The following is a 24,145-nucleotide window of genomic DNA, read 5'->3' as shown; positions in this document are numbered from 1 at the left end:
ACTCTGATTACTGTTCTTTTGATTGTTAAGATACTATCACTATGTATTACTATTATGTAGCCTATTGTTCTATTGCACAGACCCAGAATTCACTAACTAATTTGGTGATTAAAAAATCTTCTCACATCAGTGTTTAAAAATAGGCTCTCTAGTATTAGGAAATTTCATTTAGTGGTGAAGAGGATCTATATCTATAAAAAGGATATTATTAACCTTTTATCTTAAATTTAATTACAAAAATCTGGGCTTGTATTTTGTCTCTTGGTCTGCCTCAGTGGCTGTTTACTTTCTGAGCGCTGTGGTGGCAAGTCAGAGTCAGTGGTGAGAACATCCCTTTTAGAAATCCTGCCATGTACAACACGGATGGACCTTGAGGGCATTATGCTAAGTAATGCTAAGAAGTAATGCTAAGAAGTAAGCCAGGCAGAGAAAGACAAATACTGCATGATATCACTTATATGTGGAACCTGAAAAAATTGAACTTATAGAAACAGTGTAGAAAAGCAGTTTCCAGGGGCTGGGGGGTTGGAGAAAATAGGGAGAGGTTGGTCAAAGGATACATACTTTCAGTAATAAGATGAGTAAGTTCTGAGGATCTAATGTATAACATGCTGACTGTAGTGTATAACACTGTATTGTACATTTGAAATTTGCTGAGAGTTGATCTTAAATGTTCTCACTAAAAAAAAAAAAAAAAGGTAAATATGGTATGTGAGCTGATGGATAGTTTTAATTCAGTGGGGAGAATCCTTTCACAATGTATACATACATCAAGTCATCACGTTGTACACCTTAAATATCTTATAATTTTATTGGTCAAGTATACCTCAATAAAGCTGAAAAAAAAAAAAGAATAGTCCTTTTAATGAAGATACGAATTGCTGCAGAGTTGTAAGAAGTTGAATTTCTAGGCCAAATTCAAATATGATCTATGGTATCTCCATGCTTTCCTCATGCTTCTGGGCACTGCAGCAAAGCCAAGGATAAGGAAAATTGAAATTGCTGCAGATGTACATGGATTGAAGTGTGGATAAACCTGAGGATGTATGGCAAGAGTAACTATTTCTTTATCTCACACACCAGCTTCTTCTGGGATCTAAGAAAAGGCAATTTTTGGGCTTCCCTGGTGGCGCAGTGGTTGAGAGTCTGCCTGCCGACGCAGGGCACAAGGGTTCGTGCCCCGGTCCGGGAAAATCCCACATGCCACGGAGCGGCCGGGCCCGTGAGCCATGGCCGCTGAGCCTGCACATCCGGAGCCTGTGCTCCGCAACGGGAGAGGCCACAGCAGTGAAAGGCCCGCGTACCGCAAAAAAAGAGAGGCAATTTTCTATTAGCATGATTGTTCAAAAGACAAATACTCTAATTAGATTTTTTAAACTGTTGCTACCTGAGGAAGTTTAAGCTACTTTGATATTATTTTAAAATAGAATTCCCTCCCCCTGTAATTATTGTAAACTAAATCCAGACTTTCAAAAAAGTCTACCAGGCTACTGAAAAGCTACCGTTTTCCAAGCAGCAGATATTCTGCATTTATAATCAAAGTACGTTTAACCAAAAAGGGATATAATTTAGCTAGTTATGGGTGTTGCCAGTGAAAAAAAATCAATGCTTTTATAAGCTTAATAAAAGTTGGTTCAAAATACATTTTCTGCCACTGAATTCTAACAATAGTGCTCTGTCCACTAGGAAAAACTTTCAGCAGACCAATTTTATCTACTTTCTTTTGATGTGAACACAGTTGTTTCCCAAATGTAAAATTGACTCCTAAGCAAGAAGAAAATTATAAGTGAGTGCAACATGACATTATACATTTTTCAAAACCTGTAGAACTGTGCAAGACAGTGAACCCTAATATATACTATGGGTTTTGTTAATGATAATGTATTAATATTGGTTCATCAATTGTAACAAATTTACCACACTGATGCACGATGTTAATAATAGGGGAAACTGTGTGGGGAGGGAAGCAGGGTATATGGGAATTCTCTGTACTTTTCTGTTCAATCTTCTTGTACACCTAAAACTACTCTAAAAAAATAAAGTCTGTTAATTAAAAAGGAAAGGGAGTGCAGAAGTAGATTCCTTCTCTTTCTGTGACATTGAAAGGTCACAAAATTTACTCTTTTTAAAACCATTAGGTTTAATTTAATTTTATTTTTTTATTGAGTATAATTTACTTACAACATTACATTAATTTTGGGTATAAACAATGATTTGACACTTGAATATATTGTGAAATGATTACAGTAAGTGCAGCAAGCATCTGTCACCATACATAGTTACAGAATTTTTTTTTCTTGTGATGATCACTTTTAAGATCTACTCTCTCAGCAACTATCAAATATGCAATATGGTATTATTAACTATGGTTTCTAGGCAGTATATTACATCCCCCATGACTTATTTAGTTAATAACTAGAAGCTTGTATGTTTTGATCTCCTTCCCCCATTTCACCCATCCTCCCTGCTTTTGGCAAGCACCAATCTAGTCTCTGTATTTTTGAGCTTTTTTATTTGCTTGTTTTAGATTCCAGATATAAGTGAGATCATATGTATTTTCTCTGTCTAACTCATTTCACTTGGCATAATGCCTTCAAGGTCCATCAATGTTGTCACAAATGGCAAGATTTCATTCTTTTTATGGCTGAATAATATTCCACTGTGTATATATATATATATATATATATATATACACCATGTCTTCTTTATCCATTCACATATCAATGGACACTTAGGTTGCTTCCATTACTTGGCTATCATAAATAATGCTGCAATGACCATAGGAATGCATATATCTTTTCAAGTTAGTGTTTTTGTTTTCTTCAATTAAATACCCAGAAATGAAATCAGATTATATGAGGAACCATTGATATTTTAAGTTCACTACACTGAAGATTATTAGGACCATGGTAAACTGTTGGTCATGTGTTTCTTATCCAAGTAGAATGATACAAGATATTAATTAAAAATTGCATTGTGGAAGTTATTTTGAGATATATTTTGATTTAATTTTAAGAAATTTAAATAGTTTTTTTTAACCTCAAGTTTTCTCAATGCTTTTAACTTAGTAATGTGCAATATGACTTTCCAAAGGGAGATACTGTTTCTGAAAGTTTTAAATTGTGGAATTGTTTTGCAAAGGACAAGTGTTCCCCAGGTGGAAACATCATGAAAGATACATGGCTGACTTTCTGAGAGAAGACATTATTATATATGTTGAAATGATAGTGAATCTGAGTCAACACTGACTCTCTGAATTCCCCTCATATTCATTCACTCCTCAGTTCATTTATAATTTTGCTTGTCTTTATCAAACCATTTGCATCCTCTTACCAGCATCCTAATTTATAACCTAAATATCTAATTGTTGAAAGTGTAGCTAGGTGACACTCCTCTTCAGCAACGTCACTGTTATAATGACCTCTTTGACTTCGTTTGTAAATTTCTTTGCAGGTGGGACCTTTAACTCTCATCTGAGGGTTCAAGTCCATTCTAGACTCTGGGCTAGGGTGGTCAGCCTTCCTAGTTTGCCTGAGACTGAGGGGTTTCCTGGGATGTGGGACTTGCTAAAACCTGGGAAGTCCCTGGCAAATGAAGACTAGTTGGTCTCTCTACTCTGGGTCCGATTTTGATGAGACCTTAGTACGGTAGTTCGTTTTACTGCTAGCCCCCATGAAAGAACTTGAGACTTAGATTCAGAAATTGAATTCTTACTTGGCAGTCCAATCTCACTGACTTGATTCTTTTATGCTCCCTTATCCCCGAGTCCTTTGCCATTTACAGTTTGTAAAGCCAGGTCTTCAGCACCTTCATTTCCTTCAGTCTTGAGTCCTGCCATTGAATTATAGTCCTTACAGAGGAACCTGGGAATCTAGTTCTTGCCAGGCTTCTCTGAAGAAAAAAAAAAAAAAAAAAAAAAAAAAATCTCTCTCTTTTTTTTTTTTTTTTTTTTTTGCAGTACGCGGGCCTCTCACTGTTGTGACCTCTCCCATTGCGGAGCACAGGCTTCGGACGCGCAGGCTCAGTGGCCATGGCTCACGGGCCCAGCCGCTCCGCGGCATGTGGGATCTTCCCGGACCGGGGCACGAACCCGTGTCCCCTGGATTGGCAGGCGGACTCTCAACCACTGCGCCACCAAGGAAGCACACATAGCATGTTTTTGAGATTCATGTATGTTGTTGCATATTTCCATAGTTCATTCTGAAAATGTAAAATCCTCTCATTGAGGACTTTAAATGAAGAGTTTTGGTTTTATCCAGTAAGGAGTAGGATCTACTTAGGTGTCAGTTTTTTTAAACTAATATTAAATGGTCTAATTTTAGGAAATTATTTTTTCTGCGGTGTATAAAATAGATTTAAAAGAACATTTTGGGCTTCCCTGGTGGTGCAGTGGTTGAGAATCCGCCTGCCGATGCAGGGGACACGGGTTCGTGCCCCGATCCGGGAAGATCCCACACGCTGCAGAGCGGCTGCACCTGTGAGCCATGGCCGTGGAGCCTGTGCTTCGCAACGGGAGAGGCCCGCGTACTGCTAAAAAAAAAAAAAAAAAAAAAAGAACATTTTAATCATCTAAATATTACTGAAATGAGTAGGCTGAGAATTAAAGCCCTACATAATAAAATACACCCCAGTACAATGTTGGTATCTATCACTCTGTCACTTGGCCATCAAGAATTAACACCTAATAGAAGAAAAGTAAATGGTTTTAGCCTATTCATAATTGTCATTCTTTTTTCATTGCTGAATAGTATTCTATTATATGAATATACCATAGTTTGCTTATCCATTCTTCTGTTGCTATACTTTGAGTTGTTTCCAGTTTTTACCAATTATAAATAAAGCTAGCATAAACATTGATTTATAACTTTTTTTTTGGTGGACAAATGTTTCTATTCTCTTAGGTGACTATCTTGCTGTCATACTGTAGGTGTATGTTTACCATTAAAAACCACCAAACCATTTCCCAAAGTAGTTTTATCATTTTATGCTCCCACTAGTTATGTAGGAGAGTTCTGGTTTCTCCGTATCTTACTCAATACTTAGTGTTGTTAGTCTTTCCAATTTTAGTCATTTTTTATGGGTGTGAAACGGCATTTACTGCAGTTTTAATTTGCATTTCCCTGATGACCAATTCCATCGAATACTTTTTAATGTACTTATTGACCATTTATATATCTTTTTTTGTCAAGTCCTGCTCGAGACTTTTGCCCATTAAACAAAATTCTTTTTATCATTGAGTTTACAATATTTTTATATAATCTAGAGTTTGTGAATATCAAGAATATTTTCAGATATGTTTATCAAGAGTATTTCCTTCTAGTCTGTGGCTGTCTATTCATTTTCTTAATGGTTACTTTGGAAGCTTTTAATTTTGATCAAGTCTATTTTTTTTCTATTATGGTGAGTGCTTTCTGTGTCCTAAGAAATCTTTGCCTACTCCAAGAACAGAAAGCTATTTTTTCTTCTAAAAGATACATTTTATTCTAATAGCTTTATAGATTTTGGCTTTCATGTTTCAGTGAAAATTTATCTTGAATTAATTTTTGTGTTTGCAAAGTGAGGAGTAGAAGTTCATTTTTTCCTCACTGATATCCAGTTATTGGGAATTGACTTCTGATATAAAAACTTAGAATAAAGTAAATTAAAAGCTGGAATGCCAATTACATTGTGCTATAAAGTTGTTTGGCTAATCAATACATATTTTTGCTTGAGACATAGTTGTGTTGTAGGTAGGCCCATTGCTAAGACGAAAAGTTAATAATCAACTGCTTCTTGTTGAACTTGAAATTAGAACAAAGCAACCTCCAAAAACTTATCCACTGGATGAAAAAGAAAACTCACGCAAGACTTTTTTTTTTCTAGATTCCCTCCTGAATGAAATTACAGCAGCAGCAATAACACAAAACCTGATGTGGTCCTGCATGGTTTTATGATGTGTTTCAGTGTCTACAATCACTGCTTGGTTTATATTTTTTGCATGTTGTATCCTTTCTGTTAACATGTGGTAGAAGCTCCTTGTTCATGTAAGTATGCTAGTTCCAAAATACAGTGTAGAGTGGTATAAAGCTCAGTCTTACTTGGTTGCAATAGACAGACAACCTACCTCAAAGTTGTTTAAGCAAAAAATGAATTTGATTCAATTATGTAACTTGAGAAGCCCAAGGGTTGAGGCTGGTTAGGCCATATATGTATTGAAAATTTCCCTTAAGTAGAAAAATATTTTTAAACAGTTAAAAAATTGTGGTAATTAAAAAAATAGTGGAAATAGTCCACTGTTCTGAGCTCTCATTCTAGAAAACTAACATTTATAGATTAACGTTCTATATTTCAGAACCTATGACATCTATATTTAAACATCTATATTTAACATTTAGCAAACTATATGGAGACTTAAAAATATACTGTAACAGTCAAAGACAGGACAGATTACTTAAATAAAATTGAGATATCTTTCCCAAATAGTACTATAGCAATTTGCATCCATTTTCTAAAGAATTACCCAATTAAAAAAAAAAAAGAACCCTGATTTGTTAACTCAAATTTTCGGTATTTTCTTTCCACATTCAAATTACAATCTAAGAATCAGTTTGCTGAGTTTGGTTTAGTGGGTATTTATTTAGGATTTTTATGAAAGATAAGGAAACAGAGAAGAGGAATTGTGCCGTTCAAATGACCTCTGCAGTCCAGGTGGGACCCAAATGCTCACTTCGCCTCTGAGGTTATTACATTCTTGTTTGCTTTGACATTTAGAGATACTCCATATCTCTCTTTGTGCTGTTCTCAAAAAGCTGAGCTAGTTGAAAAGCATAGATTGACTATATTTCCAATGGTGTTTTGGTCTGCAAGCATTTGTTTCTCAGCCCTGCTGTGTACTGGGTCAGGGCTGCATGGAGTGGGTTGTTTCTCTGGGTTGTGCAGACTGGCTGCCTGATGTTGTAGCTGCTAATAATAGCTGCCAACGAACCCTGTCCCTTTCCATTTTACCTGGTCCTCTTTTCATTGGAAAACACAGTAGCTGTAGCCGCACATAGACTTTTTCCTCTTTTCCTTTCTCCCTCTTACCCCTCCCTAGACCTCTCTGGGCTTTGACGTCACGTGTGCTCCTTTTGGTTGCCATAGCAACCCCATTCCCCAAGCCCTCTGTCTGTCTCCTCTGGTAGGTTCCACAATGGTACAGGCAGCATCACGCTGCACAATGGTTTCCAGGCAGTGAAAGAGGGTGATTCAGCAAGCCACTCTTCTTCTTCTTCTTCTCCTTCTTTTTTTAAAAACCTCCCCTTCTCTTCTTATTTTTATGGGGGTGTTTGGTGCTTGTTATATGCTTACCTTTTTCCTTTCCTTTTTCATTTTTACAATATTCCTTTTTTCTCCTCACCCCTCAATTCCTAGGGGCTTGATTGACTTTAGGATTGGCTTTTCTTGGAAATCACCTGTCCATCATTAATTTTAAACAATTTCCCCACCTCCAAAGAATCTATTCCTTATTACAGTTTGGAATGTGGTTAATGAAAAACAAGTAGGGAGGATTTCTGGGGCAAACACTGCTGGATCAGGATCGTAGTTCTCAAGCACGGAATGGTAGGTGGCTTTTGCTCATTCTGGGTTCTGACCTGTTTTTTTTTTGGTGGGTGGGGGTGATGTCTATTGATTGTTTCTGGTGGGGTGGGAGAGTGAGCATGGAAGAGGGGGGCAGAGACGGGGTGGTTAATGAAGTTAACTACCTCTGAGGCAAGAAGCCACCAGCCTTTCCTTCTGTGTGGAGCATCTCTCCCCAGACTTGGGCATGTTGAAACCTTTCTGTTTGGAGTGAGGTTTGGCAGAGGGTGGGAGGGAGCATTTTTACTGTGACCAGGGATTTTTAGACCAATGCAGAGCTACAGAAGGGAAGAGAAAACCAGAGAGAGAGAGAGAGAGAGAGAGAGAGAGAATGAGAAACAGCTGTACTTGTTAGAAGTGCTGACCTCAGTCCCAGATCTAAGAAATGCCATGGGTTCCATAAAACATTTAAAAATCACATCTTTAAGTTATGCAGAGTTTAAGTTATTCAAGTTTACTTTCTGAGAGATGTAGCTTAAATAAGTATTTTGGGGCTTATTTACATATTTTAGTTCGGGAGTGGTATTTTTAGTTGGAAAACTAATGGCATTACTCTTGCAGAGACACTCTAGGCTAAATTTGGGCTGGGAAGATGAACACAGAACGGGGGTCAGGTTAGAGATAAAACATTGGCACTGCAGTTGCATAGGTAAGGGGTCCCTTTAAGAAAGTGATCTAGTCACAGCAGGCAGCAGTTTTTTTTTTTTTTTTCTTCATGGCATGGTTCCCAGGTACTCTGTACTGGGATACTGTGTCCCCTAGAAATGTCAGAGCTCATTTGGGAGAAAAAGATATATCATCAAAAATGAGCATGGCAATGTATTTAGCAGAATTTATATATTTGTGCCCGCAGCAAAATAAATGTGATTTATTGGAAAATCTTCAAGTAAATCAAGACTAGAGCTATTTAAAGAAAATTACATATATATATTTCTTTTTTCCCTCTCCCTTTAAGTCTAGAGACTGAGTCTCTGTTTTTACCCCCTTAAAGGCATAATTTCCTAGGGTACTGCAATTTAACCACAGAAAAAGAATGGCTTATCCCATGGCAGTTGGCTCTGAAGCAATCACAAGGTTGTTTACATGGGCTGTCTTTGCTGCAGAGCCTGACAGTGTCTTTACAGGAGCCCTGCCTGCTTTGATGTGTTGACAATAACTTTTATGAACGAACTGGATAGAGTCAGGCTAAGTCCTATGGGACAGGCCACAGTTCAGACTGAAGGAAATTGGGTCTAAGTGCGCCAGGCATTGCCAACCCAATATCCAATTTCTCCTTCTGTCCCTAGTCTGCTAGTTGTCAGACCCTGAAAGACCTCACAGAATGCTGATCTATGTATTAAAATGGTTGCAGGAAAGGCCATTTCTCTCAGAGAGGCTTCTGTAAATTTTCTACCTTAGGTGAATTTTTGTGTTATAAATATAGACAGTGACGCTCATGCCTATGAATGAGCTCGCAAGCTTCCGACTCCACTTTGGAGCCATTGGATTATAGGGGCCGGACAGTCTGGATGTAGCAGTTTTGCTGTCTCTGGTATGTATTCCCTCTACCTTGATCTCACTCTAAAAATTGACATAAAGTCCTAGATTAGCTTATTTTATCACATAAAGCAAACTGGATTTTCTCTCCCTCACAACAGCACTGGAAAATCCAATGACAAAGGTGGTATGACCTTAGGTATTAAAGAGTCTTCATGCTTCCTCATTTGTACATCGCTCCCTCTCGTTGTTGCAAGGGATCTTTAATTTGACAATCTCCCGGTGTTATAAAATCTTCACAGTTTTTGTAAAAAGATTCTTGGTGATGGGCAATAAGAAATGATATGCAAGTGGGAAAAATCAGCTGCTTCCAGCTTCCTGCTTGCCTGCCCCAGAACAGCATCTGCTGTGGGGAGGAGTGTGTTTGCCATGCTGGAAGCGGGGGCTCATGAACAGATCCCAGAGGGACCAAGTGTGTTTTTGCTGTCATTGTCTGGTACGTCTGCAGCTATTAGTATTTAATGGTTTCAGAGTACGTGGTCAATATTTTTCAAGGTTAAAATGAACTGAGAATTGATGGTGGATGCCATAAAATATATGTAGATTTTAAAATTACAGGAAAATTCAAAGGATTTCCCTTGTTAGTGTATCCTATAGGAATATCATGAGCAAAAGGAATCTGCCTAATTTAAGTAATGTGAAAAAAACCTCTCATATTTAAAGGTAAAGCCTCCCGTATTTAAAGGTAAAGCCTCCCATATTTAAAGGTAAAGCCTCCCATATTTAAAGGGTTTTTTTTGTGCATGTGTGTGTGTGTGTGTGACTTTATGTAAATGAATCTTAGTGGAAAAGTCTTTTAATACTGATGATGGATAAAGACGAATTGGGTTTTTCTTGTTAAACATGAGGGCAGATGCTCTCCCTTCCTGCTCTACTTCTGGCTGCAGGTCACATTTGTAGCTATAAGACTTTACATGGAATTGGTGTGTTCAAATTGAATGATTGCCTAGGTGCTAATGAGAATAATGGACTCAAAGCAAGGGGGACTTCCTTCAATTAGAATAAGAAGTAACAAATTGACATTTTAAATTCTTTCTCAGTTGCCCCTACTATTTCCTCTTGCAGTCTCTTTTAAGCTTTTGGTTGGACACTGCAACACTTATGCAAAAAAGAGGCACAAAGTGTCCAGGAATGACAAGAAAGGAGTACAATGCTGTATTTGTTGTAGGCTGAGTGCTTCCTTCCTACCATACCATGCTTGCATCTCTTACACCTTCTTCTGAGGACCAAGGATTCGTGGAAAAAGTTGGGCCTATAAACTACTGGGGGAGATGCTTATTGATAAAGAACAAAATTCATTTTTTTTTTAGCATATTAGAGATATTTGTTGCATTACATAAGTCTGAGATGAGACACTGCTGCTGTTTCAGATAAAAGATCTTGCTGCATATTGATTGAAAGAGAAATTGTAATTTAGAATTGGAGCTTGGATTTTCAGAAATTTACCTATCTGTACATATTCTCATGACCAAGTTGTAAGATTTTGACTAAAGATATTTTTGCTTGAGTACATTTTATCCTTATAAAAAAATCAAGGCAAAGAGGGGAAAGTGGAAAATCTCTATGTTTCAGGTTCTGTTTCTCCCCCGTCTATTTAATGGAAGAGAACTCCATTTCTAATTGTGAATCTTAGTAGAAACTCTAGATGGAGACTTCAGGTGATATTGAAAATCCTTAAATTGAAAGAAACATTTTTAGTTTGAAAAGTGGACTGCAAGTTTATGATTATTTTTGATAAAGGATTTTCTAGTTGAATTGACATTTTAGATTCATAACAAGCCACTATGGCCTTTGTCACTGATCTTATCCCTGGTGACTATGAGATGTAAAACCCATAGGCTTATAGAACTAATGCTCCTAGGAATGGAAATTAAAGTTTTGAATGGAAAAAGAGAGGACTGAAGTTTCCTTAGAAACGTTTCTAACCCATAGTTGCTCCAAAACCCCATATGCACCATAATAAACAGGATTTTTTCTACATTGTTTGTTTGTGTGTGTGTGTGTGTGTGTGTGTGTGTGTGTGTGTGTGTGTGTGTGTAATTGCTTATTCCTGGGCTTCCTGTATTGATTACTAAATTATAATCTCTATCAGGGACTGACTGTGTCTGCCTGGTGCATAGTAGAGGCACAATCAATATTCCTTGAATGAATGTCTCCCATGCACATAGTTCTCTAAATACTATGGGTGAAAGGGTTTGGGAAACTGTAACACAGTTTCTGCCATTTGGCAGCTTATAGTTATTCAGGGAGATGAGGTTAAATAACAAAGATGGTATATGATCAAATGTCCATATTCAATACATATAATAGGAATTCAGAGGAGAAAGACATTTACCTCCTCTGAAATGGTGGTAGGCCACACTGGGATTGTTGGGGGGGAGGGCAGGAAGATGTGGTATGGGAGGAATTCCAGCAGCAGCAATTGTAAGCACTTGGCCTGGAAAGGGACTCTTATTTGGGGCAGAGAGGACGTTTATTTGGGGCATGGTGACCATACTTTTCCAAACTAGAAGTCAAAAGCTGTGGGTTGATAATGGGTAGAACATTGGAAACTGGCACAGTCTTGGAGAATCCGTCTGGTATAATGTCGAAAAGTAACAGTAACAGACTGAAGTTACAAACTACTTTTGTAACTAGATCAGATTATGGAAAAACATACATACAGGTCCCTTTCTAGCTTCAGACCAACTTTAGTGTCGTTTTATTTTACTTCACATACTTCAGAGATTTCCGAACTCCTCCTCCTCCTTTAGCCATAACTCTGTAACCCATTGTTCCATATGAACCCATTGTTTTTAAATGAGAAGCAGACTGTGCAAACATGTAACATGGAGCTGTTGCAGTTGAAGCTGAATAGGGTGCCTCCTATCACAAAAACAATCCATATCAACCAAGGTAACAATTACTATTTGGGCTTATGTTCAGATTGTAAAATTCCAACTATTCTGGTGTTGGTAACAACCAAGTTCTTGTGTTTGTGATAAATTTGAACAGAGTGAACTACCTTGAGATGTTTTATTCCCTCCCCCTGTGACCCATCACCCATTGTCTTTGGCAGTCTTTTGATTTTCTAAATGCAGGTGAAATTCTTATTGAAATGTTAAAATCAAACTTGGCTGTGTTTTTGCTTTGATTTTAGGCTAGCTTGAGAAACACCAACAGCAGGACCATCTCAGATCTTTGTTATGGCAACTCAGGCAAGAAGCTGTTGAATTAGACCCATTTCCTGTAGATGAGAAACCATACAAGCAGTGGTGAGTTGCAAATTTAAAAAAGTTCCTTAGCAGGAAACATGTGATCTATATAACCAATTTAAATAATGCATGTGATTTAGTGTATAGATTGGAAGAAATACTGCTCCAAATAATGTCAACTAAAGAAGTGAAAATCAACAGGACAGAAAGTTTAACTGATGGTGTGGTGGTGCTATTAATACCACATGTAGGAGCTACAGGTCTTTAGGTGCATAAGTGCATCATATAACACCATGATGCTACCACCCTGGATGATACCAGCCTAAGTAAGATGACTGCAATGAATAATTTCATGTGGCTGCATAACAGTTGGGTAACAGTATTTTTCAGTGGCTTTTATTTTTTGCAGCAGAATTCTATATTTTATGGATTCATCCTCTCTAGTAGAAGAGTTGGTTCTGAGCTAAATTATAATGCTTAATTCCTTTTAGGAATATATATATATGTATATATAGGTTATATGTAATATATCTTAACACAACATTTAGATCTTTAGACATAAGGGAAGAGAAATCAACATCACAGTTTTATAAAGCTCAATTTGTGGACATTTTAGCCTACAAATTCTTTGCTTAATAAAAACAGTATTAAAAATAGATCCAGTTGCTTTGTTAGTTGGAATAATTTTAAAATCTTCTTATTTTATAAAAATATCAGCACACGCAGGCAGAGTATATTTTTTAATCAAATACTTGATGCTTCATAGTCACCAATGTCAACAATCAATAGATTCTAGCAGAGATGAACTAGTTATAATCTGTCAAACAACATCTTTTGAGAAATAAGAGTATGACAGTGGTGCTTGTAAGACTCCAAAAGAAGCTGTTTTGAACTAGTGAACAATATCTCTCTTTCATTTGTTTAGTGGCTTATATAACTCTGAGTATGTAGGCTGCCCTATGAATCAATGCATAGCCCATAACTGCAGAGGACTGATGAAATTAACCCTATACTTTTTTCACATCATGATTCTCATTACAGTCTGCTTATAATTATATTGAGAAAGCAGATATAATAGTCATCACTATGCTGTGCGTAATCAATATGTATTAAATATGTTTGTTATGACTGAGAATCACATGTAATTGCCAGTAATCAACAATTTCAATTTAAAATAAGCGTGATTTTTTATGGCTGAACTTAATATTTTGAGTTATGTGTGCCTCCCAGTGATGTAGGAAACATATATTGCCCCATCTTAAACATATATTCCTTAAGCAAACATTTATTGAGAATCCATGGTGTAGATATCATCCTTGGCTCTTGGGACAGCTGAAAAAGACAGTACCTGCCTTAAAGGAGCTTTGTTTAAAGAATGTGGCACTTATGATAAAGTATGCCATTAAAAAAGGGAGTTATTTCTAAGGAGTGTGGTACTTATCCACTGCTATTAAATGGGTAGACATTGGGTGATAAAGGAAGTGCAGCAGAGGAGAGTCTAAGACAGATCAGAAGGGGATTTGTTAAGGAAGGCTTCCCAGGGGGAGTGATATTTTAGCTGAATGTTAAGGGCGATAAAAGGTTAGCTAGAAGGAGGGGAGCAGTGAGAACATTTTTCAAGGGCCCAGAGACTTGAGAGAGCCTGGGTGTTTGGGGGCACTAGATGATATTTACTATGCTGGGGCACAAATGGGGGTGGTAGAGATAAAGCTGAAGAGGGGTACAGGAGATATATCATGAACGATCTTTTAAACAGAGCTAAGGAGTTTGTATTTTATTCCAAAATGAAGAAGCTTTGAAAGATTTTAAGTAGAATGACATGATGAAATTTATTTTTTAGTAAATATCATGTACCTAGAAGAGTGTATACAACAAATGCAGTTTAAGGAATAATTATAAAGCAAACCTCACTTAACCACCATTCATATTAAGGAGCAGACTCCCAGAAAGCCCTTTGTGCTCCTTTAAGATCACATGCTTTTCCTTTCCCGCTAGAGGTAACCATTGCCCTGCCTTTTGTCACGCTTATTCTCTTGCTTTTCTTTGTAGGTTTTCAATCTTGTAATCATAGTACTATATAGTGATATATTCTTAATCACCTGATTTTGTGAAACGCTGTAAGATTCTTCCATTTTGATGTATGTAGTTTATTCATGTAATTTATATAGTATTTTACTCTATGAATATACCCCAATTTACTTATCCATTATTATGATAGACATTTGGATAGTTTCTGTATTACTTATGTGTGTGTGTGTGTCTGTGTATATATATATATATATATATATATATATATATAATAACCTGAGTTATTTATATATAAATGTACTAAGTAAATGTTAAATCAATACATTTACATATAATAATATTAAGTATACATATGATACCTTTTATGCACATATATTATTGCTCATAGATTCTAGTATACATGTATAAGAGCTTCTCTAGTATACACATCAAGGAAAGGAACTCCTGAGTTTTGGGGTATGTGCACATTCAGTTTTTCAAAATAATGCCAAGTGTTTTCCTCAATTAGTTGCCTCAATTTATATTTCCATCAGCAATATATAAGAAGCTCTATATCCTCACCAATACTTGGTTTTTAAGTTCTTAAAATTTGCTGATCAGGTGGGTACCTAATTGTACTCATGGAAATATTAATTTGCATTGTGCTGACTACTAATAAAAAGAACTTCTTTTCTTTCTTTTTTTTTTTTTTTTGGCCATTTGATCTACCTCTTTTGTAAAGTGCCTGCTCAAGTCTTTATGAGACTTGTCTTTCAAAATAATAACTAACATTTATTGAGTTCTTACTGTGTATTAAGCACTGTGCTAAGCACTTTACAAACATTTAATCTTCGTATCACTCCTATGATTCATAGATAAGGAAACTCAGGTTTAGAGAGGTTAAATAGCTTGCTAACAATCACACAACTATGAAACAGTGGATTTAACATTTAAGCCCAGGTCTTTCTGACTCCAGAGTTCTTCAATTTCTTGGATAGTATCTGGAAAGGGATTAGATTAGAACCAGAGAGAATTTATAAGGTGCTATTGCAGGAATTCAGCTAAAAAATAATAAGGGCGGGCTTCCCTGGTGGCGCAGTGGTTGAGAATCCGCCTGCCGATGCAGGGAACACGGGTTCTTGCCCGGGTCCGGGAAGATCCCACGTGCCGCGGAGCGGCTGGGCCCGTGAGCCATGGCCGCTGAGCCTGTGCGTCCGGAGCCTGTGCTCCGCAACGGGAGAGGCCACAACAGTGAGAGGCCCGCGTACCACACACACACACACACACACACACACACACACACACACACACACACACACACACACACACAAAATAAGGGCATAAACCAAAGAATCATCAGTAGGACATAAGTACAAAGCAGCTAGACTCAGTAATGAATGTCATGGGTGAAGAAGAGGGAGGAGTTTAGAAGTCTCAAGTTTTAAGACCTGTTGGCTAGGTAGATTCAATATTAGTCATACAATGTATATTTATATTCCAGGTGTTGTGCAGGTTTTAAGAATATACTTTATGATTCCATGATTCAATGAGAGATGAATTTAATTCACAGGATTATGAAGTTTAGGGTTTAAAGAGACCACAGTGTTTATTTGGGTCAACTCTTTACTGTTTTAAAATGTGGAACTTGGTGTGAAAATAGGTTAAGTGTCTTGTTCAAGATCATATGTTACTGTCAGGTTAAGAATAGACACCAAGCTGGCAACGAATGCAAAGAAATAGCAACTTGCTTGATTTTTTACATTAATAAGTTAAAATAAAATCAACCTACTTTATCTCTTAAACATTTCTCACATCAGTTTCCTTTGAAATAAATCTATTGCTACAGCCAAAATTAGGCCTCATTATCATTGTTAGCAGGTTTACTTAAAGTAGTCTAGCATATTATCTTCTTGCTCATGATTCTACCAGCTCTTATTTGCAGTTGTTACCATGTGACTGCCCTGCTTACTTTGATATGCTCCACGGCCTATGTAATAAATTCCCTTCTACTTAAAATATACCATATTCCCATCCACCTCCAGTTTAGGAATTGATGATCTCTCGAATTGCCTGGGGACACCAGTGTGCTTCAGTCTTATCATGCACTCAAGTGTTTCTTACCTCTGTGATTTACTTCATACTGTCTATTCTGCCTGTACTCACCCCACCCCTCCTTTACTTAGTCATTATTCATCGTTTAAGACCTTTGCAATTCAAAGAGTGATCTGGGGACCAGCAGCACGGACATTATCTGGGAACTTGATTAGAATTGCAGCATCTCAAGTCCCACCTACATCTACTGACTCAGAATCTTTCAAACAAGATTCTCAAGTGATTTAGTGTTTGGAGAAGCTGCTTAGACTCACTTTAGCCTTCATCAGATGTTATCTCCTTCCAGAAACCTTTCTTGATTCCTTCCATTAGGCATTCCTTCCTGGTGTTCTCACTGTAGCCTATGCATGTCTATCTCACTGCATTACCAGTGTGGTTTATTAACTGTTTATGTGTCTGTCTCTCCACCTTAGCCGAGTAATTTGAGCCAAATCTAATTATCTTTGACTTTTTCATGCCTAGCACAGTGCCTGATACTTGGTAGTACTGCATGAATATGTGTTGAATGGTTGACAAAAGAAAGAAGAAAGAGCAAGATCTATCTATCTATATAGATAGATAGATATACAGATAGATAGATAGAAACAGACGCAGGAAAATGAAAATTACAGGGAGAAAAAACATAGCCAAAGGGACTTTGTAGAGAAATAACTAGACTGCAAAATAATGCACCAAATATTGTACCTCTGGATATAATCTGGAAAGCAGCCTGACAGCCTGACAGAGAGTCTGGGTATAATCTGGAAAGCAGCCTGACGGAGAGTCTACAATTTTATTTAAATAGATCTGGTGATAAATGTGAATATTGTTGCCAAATCCCTCAGAAGCAAGGATAACCTTAATTTCTTAATTTTACCAAAATTTCTTAATTTTGTTATTGTTGTTGAGTAAATTTTGCCAAACTTTGTTTTATTTTTCTAAACAAAATGTCTTCCTGTTCTTTTAACTAGTCAGAGACTGTTTGGAATATTTTGTGAAAGAAGATAGAGGATGCAGGTTTATCTTGAAGCTGTACTGGAGACAAAAGTTACAGACCTGTGAGTGGAGAGTAGGCACTTTATATAAAGGAAATTTCTGATTATTAGGATTGTTTGTCAGTCTGTGCTTTTTGAAAAGTAGCAAACTTTCCAGCACTGCAAGTATTTAACTGTCTTCATGGTTGACCAAATGTACTACTTTATGTGGGAGATTGAACTAAGTGACCTCTAGGGGTTAGGGTCCTTATGATTTATGTGTCTATATATGTTCAGAGACATGTGGGAAGAATGAGAGTTATAATAAAGATTATAATAGTGGATAACATTTATTGAGTGATTATTTTGTGCCACACACTGTGTAAGGCACTTTCCATGCACTGATTCATTTAATCTTCATAGAAATCCCACTGAGCATTTCTATTTTACAAATCATGAAACTGAAACATAGGAGGCTTAGTAACTTGCCCTAGGTCATGCAGCTAGTGGTGGTAGACCCAGGGAATCCAACTCTGGAGCACTTCCTTTTTTATTACTATGTCATATCCTTTTCAGAATTAAAGATAATAGTTGGACCTAAGTGGAGCCTTAAACATTGATATGGTTTCCAGGTAAGGGTAAGAACAGGGATTCCAAGAAATGATAGCAGCATAATCAAAGTAAAAAGTGATAGAAGTGAGCATAACAGGTTTGTGGAAGCAAATATCTTTTTTTTTTTTTTTTTTTTTTTTTCCGGTACGCGGGCCTCTCACCGTTGTGGCCTCTCCCGTTGCGGAGCACAGGCTCCGGATGCGCAGGCTCAGCGGCCATGGCTCACGGGCCCAGCCGCTCCGCGGCATGTGGGGTCTTCCCAGACTGGGGCACGAACCCGTGTCCCCTGCATCGGCAGGCGGACTCTCAACCACTGCACCACCAGGGAAGCCCAGCAAATATCTTATACAAGGGGATGAATAAGAGAATATTCAGAAATACGTCATTATAGTGCTGCTCTGTCTTGCTTCTCCATGGCTGCAAGTTACCAAGGTAGGAAACTAAATCCTTAGGGCTATTGAACCTTAGTAAGACCAACATAAGTAGATCTTTTAAAGGCTTTTCACTCTTAGGAAGATAGATTTGAGAGGTCCCAAGTAATTTGATGTCAGATCAGGAAAATCATACTGTTTTCCTGGAACTTAGCTGAAGAATGAGTCAGCATAAATTTTAGGATATTTCAGATTCTTCATAAAGAATTCTCCATATTCTGATAAATAGTATCACAGGAACTACTATTAAAATAAAAGTATGAGATATTAATGAAAATGTGATTAACATAAGAAACCTTCTCAGATTAGGGCTTATTGGAAAATTTAGTCTACAGTTTAACAGCATTCATTACATGTGATAATGTATTATTTATGGTGTAGATGCCAGAATTTATATATGCCAGATATTTCAAAATTTTCTTTCTAGTTGTACCTTTGGAAGCTCTAGTTGTTTTTTGGTGCTTTAAATCCTTGAGGCCCACTTTCAAATGCCTTTAAACTTGAGAATGGATAACCTTGACAGTATTGTTTTTAGAAAGTCATTTATAAATCTTAAGATAATAATTCTGCTTTGGAATTTATTATGATTTAAAGATATTACACCCCCCCTTCCCCTCCCCCCCCAAAATATTGAATTGTATTAGACAAAAACTATGTGAAATAGTGAGGAGGAAACAATTAATTTAAGCTGTTTTTTTTTTAAGCTGTTTTTCATTTTTTATGAGTTTCAGCTAAATGTATCATGTCATGTGTCTGTTGACTATGTTCTTGCACACCAGGGTTCAGGTCAGCAATGTGGAACAGCACAGGCAATCAAATCTCATATGCTGACCTTCTTTTCTAGTTTTGGTCCTAAGTATAGATATCTGACCCTGTGTCATGATTTAAGGAGACAAACTGCTGTCTGATTCTCAACTCTCTCTGTTTCTGAACCTGATATAATGTGTGAAATTTCCACTTACTCCTTTGGTTGAAGACTGTTCCTGTTAAAATGGAAATGTTATGGGAATTCTCTATTGGTCCAGTGGTTAGGACTTGGTGCTTTCACTGCTGGGGCCTGGGTTCAATCCCTGGTCAGGGAACTAAGATCCTGAAAGCCATGCAACGGCCAAAACAAAACAAAAAAAACCAAAGAAATGTTATGAGGTAAAGTGGTTGGCTAGCTAACCTGATAAACTAACTTGAGTTAAGGTGTGAATTGGTGTTAATGGATTTTGAATCTAGATAACATCCACACTTGGATAAATGTCTTAATTCATTAACATAGGAGACTAAGGAAATGGAATATATAGGAAAGGTTTTTACATGGGGAAGGAATCAAGAGTGGTCTGAAAGAGAGTGCTTTGTTAGGGGTTTAGCAGATTATTTTAAAATTTTCATTATATTATTCCTGGAAAAGGAAGAGAACTTGATATTAGAGTCTCATTGCAGCTTTGTCATGAATTAATATTCCTTTGGGCAAGTCTTAACCTAGCTGAATTTCAACTGTGTATGAGGGAGTTGTGATAGATGATGTTTAAATTTCTTTTTTAAAGCATGGAATAACACCCAAAAAAGCCAGGTGAAGTGGAGTACCTTGGTGAGGGTAACCTTGGCCAGTGAAGGAACCTCATAGGGATGAAAAGCTGCTTCATGGACAGCTGAAAGGAAAGAATAGGCCAGATGGAGGCTTCGAAGGATCTTGAACACAGGCTTGTCTATGCCCAATTTTTGCTTTGACCCTCCTCCTTTTATTATCTTTGCCTTAATTCTACCTATTCTCACTCTAAATCTAGAGATAATTTATTTTAGTTATAGGAAGTAACTTCTAATTATTGAGACTTTATTATCCATAAGACAATTTATGCATAGGCAACCAAATTGACTGCATCTATTTCCCTAATTTGTAGCTTTCTTTATCCTAAAATTATCCTCTGATAGTGAAGGACTAGAGTGCATAAAAGTTTGTTTATTGATTTATTTATGAAAGGATTCTTTAAAAATTTGTCTTTAAAATCATGGTTTCTAAGCTGTATTGGGATTTACCAACACATCAGATGAAACTACTGATGTCTTTTTTTTTTTTTTTTTAACATCTTTATTGGAGTATAATTGTTTTACAATAGTGTGTTAGTTTTTCCTTTACAACAAACTGAATAAGTTATACATATACATATATTCCCATATCTCTTCCCTCTTGCATCACCCTCTCTCCCACCCTCCCTATCCCACAACTCTAGGTGGTCACAAAGCACAGAGGTGATCTCCCTATGCTATGCAGCAGCTTCCCACTAGCTATCTAATTTACATTTGATAGTGTGTATATGTCCCTGCCAATCTCTCACTTCGTCTCAGCCCACCCTTCCCCCTCCCCATATCCTCAAGTCCATGCTCGAGTAAGTCTGTGTTTTATTCCCGTCCTACCACTAATCTCTTCATGACATTTTTTTCCCTTAGAGTCCATATATATGTGTTAGCATACGGTATTTGTTTTTCTCCTTCTGACTTACTTCACTCTGTATGACAGACTCCAGGTCCATCCACCTCATTATAAATAACTCAGTTTCATTTCTTTTTATGGCTGAGTAATATTCCATTGTATATATGTGCCACATCTTCTTTATCCATTCATCTGTTGATGGAGACTTAGGTTGCTTCCATGTCCTGGCTATTGTAAATAGAGCTGCAATGAATATTTTGGTACATGAGTCTTTCTGAATTATGGTTTTCTCAGGGTATATGCCCAGTAGTGGGATTGCTGGGTCATATGGTAGTTCTATTTGTAGTTTTTTAAGGAACCTCCATACTGTTCTCCATAGCGGCTGTATCAATTTACATTCCCAGCAGCAGTGCAGGAGGGTTCCCTTTTCTCCACACCCTCTCCAGCCTTTATTGTTTCTAGAGTTTTTGATGATGGCCAATCTGACCGGTGTGAGATGATATCTCATTGTAGTTTTGATTTGCATTTCTCTAATGATTAATGAGGTTGAGCATTCTTTCATGTGTTTGTTAGCAATCTGCATATCTTCTTTGGAGAAATGTCTATTTAGTTCTTCTGCCCATTTTTGGATTGGGTTGTTTGTTTTTTTGTTATTGAGCTGCATGAGTTGCTTATAAATTTTGGAAATTAATCCTTTGTCAGTTGCTTCATTTGCAAATATTTTCTCCCATTCTGAGGGTTGTCTTTTGGTCTTGTTTATGGTATCCTTTGCTGTGCAAAAGCTTTTAAGTTTCATTAGGTCCCATTTGTTTATTTGTGTTTTTATTTCCATTTCTCTAGGAGATGGGTCAAAAAGGATCTTGCTGTGATTTATGTCGTATAGTGTTCTGCCTATGTTTTCCTCTAAGAGTTTGATAGTGTCTGGCCTTACATTTAGGTCTTTAACCCATTTTGAGTTTATTTTTGTGTGTGGTGTTAGGGAGTGTTCTAATTTCATACTTTTACATGTAGCTGTCCAGTTTTCACAGCACCACTTATTGAAGAGGCTGTCTTTTCTCCACTGTATATCCTTCCCTCCTTTATCAAAGATAAGGTGACCATATGTGTGTGGGTTTATCTCTGGGCTCTCTATCCTGATCCATTGATCTATATTTCTGTTTTTGTGCCAGTACCATATTGTCTTGATTACTGTAGCCTTGTAGTAGAGTCTGAAGTCAGGGAGCCTAATTCCTCCAGCTCCATTTCTCGTTCTCAAGATTGCTTTGGCTATTCGGGGTCTTTGGTGTTTCCATACAAATTGTGAAATTTTTTGTTCTAGTTCTGTAAAAAATGCCAGTGGTAATTTGATAGGGATTGCATTGAATCGGTAGATTGCTTTGGGTAGTATAGTCATTTTCACAATGTTCATTCTTCCAATCCAAGAACATGGTATATTTCTCCACCTATTTGTATCATCTTTAATTTCTTTCATCAGTGTCTTATAGTTTTCTGCATACAAGTCTTTTGTCTCCTTAGGTAGGTTTATTCCTAGATATTTTATTCTTTTTGTTGCAATGGTAAATGGGAGTGTTTTCTTAATTTCACTCTCAGATTTTTCATCATTAGTGTATAAGAATGCAAGAGATTTCTGTGCATTAATTTTGTATCCTGCAACTTTACCAAATTCATTGATTAGCTCTAGTAGTTTTCTGGTAGCATCCTTAGGATTCTCTATGTATAGTATCATGTCATCTGCAAACAGTGACAGCTTTACTTCTTCTTTTCCTATTTGGATTCCTTTTATTTCTTTTTCTTCTCTGATTGCTGTGGCTAGAACTTCCAAAACTATGTTGAATAAGAGTGGTGAGAGTGGGCAACCTTGTCTTGTTCCTGATCTTAGTGGAAATGGTTTCAGTTTTTCACCATTGAGAACGATGCTAGCTGTGGGTTTGTCATATATGGCCTTTATTATGTTGAGGAAAGTTCCCTGTATGCCTACTTTCTGCAAGGTTTTTATCATAAATGAGTGTTGAATTTTGTCAAAAGCTTTCTCTGCATCTATTGAGATGATCATATGGTTTTTCTCCTTCAGTTTGTTGATATGGTGTATCACGTTGATTGATTTGCGTATATTGAAGAATCCTTGCATTCCTGGGATAAACCCCACTTGATCATGGTGTATGATCCTTTTAATGTGCTGTTGGATTCTGTTTGCTAATATTTTGTTGAGGATTTTTGCATCTATGTTCATCAGTGATATTGGCCTGTAGTTTTCTTTCTTTGTGACGTCTTTGTCTGGTTTTGGTATCAGGGTGATGTTGGCCTCATAGAATGAGTTTGGGAGTGTTCCTCCCTCTGCTATCTTTTGGAAGAGTTTGAGAAGGATAGGTGTTAGCTCTTCTCTAAATGTTTGATAGAATTCGCCTGTGAAGCCATCTGGTCCTGGGCTTTTGTTTGCTGGAAGATTTTTAATCACAGTTTCAATTTCAGTGCTTGTGATTGGTCTGTTCAAATTTTCTATTTCTTCCTGGTTCAGTCTCGGCAGGTTGTGCATTTCTAAGAATTTGTCCATTTCTTCCAGGTTGTCCATTTTATTGGCATACAGTTGCTTGTAGTAATCTCTAATAATCTTTTGTATTTCTGCAGTGTCAGTTGTTACATCTCCTTTTTCATTTCTAATTCTACTGATTTGAGTCTTCTCCCTTTTATTCTTGATGAGTCTGGCTAATGGTTTATCAATTTTATTTATCTTCTCAAAGAACCAGCTTTTAGTTTTATTGATCTTTGCTATTGTTTCCTTCACTTCTTTTTCATTTATTTCTGATCTGATCTTTATGATTTCTTTCCTTCTGCTAAATTTGGGGTTTTTTTGTTCTTCTTTCTCTTATTGCTTTAAGTGCAAAGTTAGGTTGTTTATTCGAGATGTTTCCTGTTTCTTAAGGTATGATTGTATTGCTATAAACTTGCCTCTTAGAACTGCTTTTGCTGTATCCCATAGCTTTTGGGTCGTTGTGTCTCCATTGTCATTTGTTTCTAAGTATTTTTTTATTTCCTCTTTGATTTCTTCAGTGATCACTTCATTATTAAGTAGTGTATTGTTTAGCCTCCATGTGTTTGTATTTTTTACAGATCTTTTCCTATAATTGATATCTAGTCTCATAGCGTTGTGGTCGGAAAAGATACTTGATACGATTTCAATTTTCTTAAATTTGCCAAGGCTAGATTTGTGACCCAATATATGATCAATCCTGGAGAATGTTCCATGAGCACTTGAGAAAAATGTGTATTCTGTTGTTTTTGGATGGA

At 37.0% G+C, this 24,145-nt stretch overlaps 1 protein-coding gene across 18 annotated transcripts in view; it reads left to right on the top strand.

Moving 5' to 3' along the window:
• The first annotated feature begins 7,108 nt into the window (after window positions 1-7,108).
• The window catches only part of MAPK10 (mitogen-activated protein kinase 10), a 379,515-nt gene continuing 362,478 nt past the window's right edge, over window positions 7,109-24,145 (top strand). For 3 of the 18 annotated variants that reach the window (XM_067035997.1, XM_067036001.1, XM_067036004.1), the window contains exons 1-2: window positions 7,116-7,578; window positions 12,272-12,386. The gene's annotated coding sequence lies outside the window, so the exon portion shown is untranslated. Of the gene's footprint in view, window positions 7,579-8,830; window positions 9,128-12,271; window positions 12,387-24,145 lie in introns of those variants that run through there. The other 15 variants (XM_067035994.1, XM_067036003.1, XM_067036000.1 and 12 more) reach the window with 11 other exon arrangements.

This window comes from Kogia breviceps, chromosome 6 (assembly GCF_026419965.1).
Source record: "Kogia breviceps isolate mKogBre1 chromosome 6, mKogBre1 haplotype 1, whole genome shotgun sequence".
NCBI classification, from domain to species: Eukaryota; Metazoa; Chordata; class Mammalia; order Artiodactyla; family Physeteridae; genus Kogia; species Kogia breviceps.
This window is presented reverse-complemented; position numbering and strand designations above follow the sequence as displayed.